A 5,000-nucleotide genomic window follows, 5' to 3' on the forward strand; every position below is an offset into this window, starting at 1 on the left:
ATAAACAAGCAAACAGAGCTTCTATATGGCTCTCGAGATAAACTATAAAATGAGCAGCTAACAGAAAATGCCTTATCGAAACAAAAAACTAAAACATGCTTAGCAATAAATTAAATTTAAAAATCAAAGAAAGCGTCACTCTGGAAAAGAATAACAGTATCTCTAAGAAGATCCGATAAATAAAATTTAAAAAGGAGACTTAACATTGCAACAGAAATTAAACAATTACGTTTAAAATGGAGATAATATTTAAAACAAGTCTCAACTAATGGGCCAGAGTGAACAATTAAAAAGGCATAAGTATGGGGAGTGACAGCCGATCCGTTGTCGTATGTACCTCCGGATCTTCATACTTTTCCGTGGCCAGGATTTGGGGCCAGTGTAGGTTCAGGCCAGGATAGCCCGAGGTAAAAAGGAACAGGGACACGGCTGACGGCAGAGGAAAAGGATGGAAAAGGAAGGAATGGAAAAAAAAAGAAAAACATCACTGGATAGGCATGGAGTCAGAATGTTGTAGTCTAAAGAGGAAAGCTTGGAGCATAAGGCAAGATACAGAATAGAAAGTAGCAGACGTATAGAATATAAAATAGGGAAAGAAAACAACCTAAGTAAGATAGAAAAAAAAAAAAAAATAGATGCTAGGCTAGGCTGGCAGGAGAAAAAAACACAAAACTTCTGAAAGAAGAGATTGTAATAGAAGGAAAATAGGAGACCCAGAAGCTAAAGAAGGGGAGAGTAAGAGACACAGAAGCTAGGAGAGGGAGAGTAAGAGACACAGAAGCTAAGGAGGGAGAGTAAGAGACACAGAAGCTAGGAGGAGGGAGAGTAAGAGACACAGAAGCTAGGAAGGGGGAGAGTAAGAGACACCAGAAGCTAGGAGAGGGAGAGTAAAGACACAGAAGCTAGAGATGGGAGAGTACGAGACACAGAAAGCTAGGAGAGGGATAGTAGCAGACCATAGCTAGTAGAGGGAAAGTACGAGACACAGAAGCTAGGAGAGTGAAAGGCAGAGGAAAGGGGGTAAGGATGGGAAAGGAATAAAAAGGTGATGGAAGTGCAGGAAGGGGAGCCCGGAGGCCTCACCACATCCTCTATCCAAGTATTGGCAATCAGCTGGATCGATTCTTGTCAGGATGTACCTCCACTCAATAATGTCCCTCAACAACCGCTCATTACCATAGTACAGACTCTGATCGACCACTCCCGGTAATGCTGTAAGGTAAAGCATGCAGCCTAAGAAGCTCTTCATATGAAACAGGCAGGGGTAACCTCAATTTCCATAAGCATAGTGTCTTGTGCAAAGACCCTAAAGAACGTTTTGTAGACGCTTTGAAAGAAGTAAACAGCCAGAACCTGGAGCTACAGCTTCCGAAATATGGGAGTACATTGTACAACATGGTATGGTGAGAAGGTAATAAAATCAGAGTCTGGTTTTTGTCCAAGTCTGACGAGATGAGTCCCGTCACAGGGTCAAGAAGGGCCCTTGCTGAATACAAACGTCAGGCTAAATGAGAGGAATGTTCAGATCCTAGGCAGCAAGGGGCAAAGTTATACAGACCGCTAAGCGTTTGTGCATATGAATATTGGATGCAGCTTAGTGAAGAAATCCAGAATATGGACAATGGCATCACATTAGCCCTTGGACCCACTTTAGTCTCACTTCAGTCTAAGAAGACCAATGTGATGGGCCAAGATGTTGTAAACCCTCCCGTCATTAGGTATCCGTGACCCATGAATTGGGGGTTTTTCACCACTTCACCTGTCTGCGATCTCCATCTACGATAAACCTCTGTCCTGGACAAAGAGATCAATAAGACGAATTGGAAGACCCACACTTTCGTGTCCAAGAGAACTCCAAACCCCTCCATGAAGACAAAGATGGCTGGTTTGACAACGCCTGCTCCTCGTACCCTGTTATATGGAAAGTGAGACTTGGACGACAACCTATGCAACAAGAGAAGATGCTCACACCCTTCACTGCGCTGCCTTTGTTGAATTCTGCACATCTCCTGGCAAAACAAGGTGCCAACACATAGGTCCTATCTTGCATTGACCTTCGATCATGTTCACCTTCTAAGGCAGCAGCGGTTTGCGGGGCTATGTCCTTAAGGCGCATAGATGATGGTCGTATTCCAAAGGTGGAGGCTCAACCCTTATAAATACACCCTATTCCTTGGGAAAATCTGGCAGCAGATCGCTTCCAAAGAAATAAGAAATAAGTATTATACATATATTAAGCTAATCGACCACACCTATGCAAACTTTCGTTCTTGAATATCATTCTCAGATAGGATTTCTTCGGTCACCAGGGCGATGCTTCACCTTACAAGATAAGTCAATATGGTAAGTTGACATCGACGGATGGGGGCCCGTTTGATATATCTATATTATATATATATACATCTATATATATCTATATATATATATATATTATAATGCATAATATATCTGTATATATACATTTTTACATATAGCATATATCTATATCTCTATATCTAACATTACATGCATATAAATATATATATATCTATATATGTATATATATCTATAATAATATATATATAGTGTTTATATAATATACTATATATATTATATATACTATATATATCTATATATATACATATGCACATGTTGTATATATATAAAAATAAATAGTTGATATACACACACTTATTATATATATATATATATATATATGATATATATATATCTATCTATAATAATTATAATTATAAATATTATTCGGTATTTACTAGAAATGAAAATAAATATCATCGAATTCGTGAAAATCCTTCTACTTCATATTTTCCTTTCTCCCACACTAACAAGTCTGAGATGCACGCCATCCCTATCCCTCTTCAAAGAAAGGAGAAACACTTTGGACATTCATCAATGATAGGAGGAATGATAAAACATTTTAGTTAGTTACTCTACTTTACTAACAAATAGATCACTTATATGTATATATATAATATATATATATATATATATATTATATATATATATATATATATATATATATATATATATATATATACATTTCAAGTTACATTACTTATATACATTGCAAGTAGATTATTTATACATTTATATGCCAAATACATTACCCCTGGATATACCACACCTGCTCACGAGCCACTAACTCCCACGATCACCAATGACAATGTACAGCCCTTACCATATGGCAAGTCCAGGGTCCATTCGGGATGTAAAGCCCTTTACCAATATGGGCAAGTCCCGAGTCTTTCGCACAGGAAATCCGCAAGCCGTATTCTCTCGTGGTCTCGCTGGTATCTGACTATCCCTTAGTCACTACGACGCCTCAGGCCGATCCCACAATTCCATTAACGCTCGTGGTTTTCATGTCGTTTCGTTTTCATTACGACATTACTCCCTCCCCAGAGTTATCTTCCCGATTACTCTAACAAGAGCGATAAATCCCCTGTGGGACCATGCATTTAGGGTCAAGAGCTTGCAAACAAGCTCTTTCCTAGGACATTTGACCACCTGGGTGGGTGGTGCATGGCGCTGTTGGGGACCTACCCACACGTGTTAGACCCAATCTGGACTTTCACAGAAAAATCACTCGTTCACGGCTGTTTTCTCCTTTGAAACTCAGTATTTCAGTTGCTGCCTCTTTCTTTGAAACACCTGTGATGACATGTTTCTTAATTTCACACGTTTTTCACCAATCTTTTACTTTTAACAGATTGTATAATGCACTGGAAAGTACATACACAAAAGATATTGAGGTCATTACCCACATGATAATTGTGGAAAACTGTCTCTTTTTCCGTTCGTCTTCTCTCAAGAGGGCCCATAACCAAGCCCACTCCCTGATAGCAGTCCTATCCCTTTTGTGGGGAAGTATCCTCCTCCGCCTCACCTAGAGGACCATCTTCCGAGATTTCCTGAAAGATCTCGGCATCACCTAGGTGTGAGGCATCCTGTCACAGAGGTTTGGGATTATGATAACCTCTGATGTTCTCTTTACTCCTCAAGATGGGTGGAAGGAGCACCTCCTGCACTGCCACTTGACATCCAGTGGCCACTTGTAATATCCCCACACCTCCCAGGGTCTCCTGTGGCTTTAACATCCAGCAGCCACCTGTAGTATCCCTTTCCTCGCGACAGGTGATGATGATCATCCGACGAGGTACGCTGTGCAGCCAACTGTCCCGATCCCGCACCATGACCGACATGAAGTAATTTAGGACCACCTCATCACATGTATTGTCCTAGAGGTAGCTGAAGAAAACTGCACTGCGGCACGTCCTGACATGGCCCGGCAATGTAGTGCCTGCTGAACTGGGCACATACAAGTCCAGCAGCACCAACCGACAAGAGTCCAGCCCCTCCATCTCGATAAACAGATCCCTGAAATCTGAAACAGCAGAAGCGAGGCAGAAATCTTTGTCTTTGCAAAGACTGCGAGTTGGGAACCAGTTCGCGAAACTCTGGACTCTGAACATACCCTGGTAAAGGAAGGGCCAGATACACCATCAGTGTGTCCATGTGACGCGTTGGCCGGTCCTCCAACTGCATGACTTCGTAGAACAGGTGTAAATCCTTCTCATTTTGAGAAAACAACATTGGAACCCTTCTGTGGCAATGGTTTGAAGAATATTCATTAGAGTATTTGTTGGCATGAGGTCACTTGACATTTTCCCTGCCCTCGCCTCCCTTAGTCCTGCCATAACCAGCCCTTGACTTCCTGTAATCTCATGTAAAAGTGTCCTATAATTTTCCAGGGTAAGACTTAGTAAGAATAGCTGTTGTGTCTCCCCACTGCCTTACCCATGCACACACACACGGGTTTACACACACACACACACGGGTTTGCACACACACACACACACACACACACACACACACACACACACACACACACGTGTGTGTGTGTGTGTTAATATATTCACATACACACGCGCGCGCGCACTCATATATATATGTGTGTGTGTTTGTATGTGTGCAGCATACATATAAAACAAAGAAATTAG

At 41.3% G+C, this 5,000-nt stretch overlaps 1 protein-coding gene across 1 annotated transcript in view; it reads left to right on the plus strand.

Moving 5' to 3' along the window:
- Positions 1-5,000, plus strand: part of LOC119578029 (BTB/POZ domain-containing protein 6-like) — a 79,946-nt gene that overhangs the window by 20,436 nt on the left and 54,510 nt on the right. The window lies entirely within an intron of this gene.

Source organism: Penaeus monodon, chromosome 10 (genome assembly GCF_015228065.2).
Source record: "Penaeus monodon isolate SGIC_2016 chromosome 10, NSTDA_Pmon_1, whole genome shotgun sequence".
Classification (NCBI taxonomy): Eukaryota; Metazoa; Arthropoda; class Malacostraca; order Decapoda; family Penaeidae; genus Penaeus; species Penaeus monodon.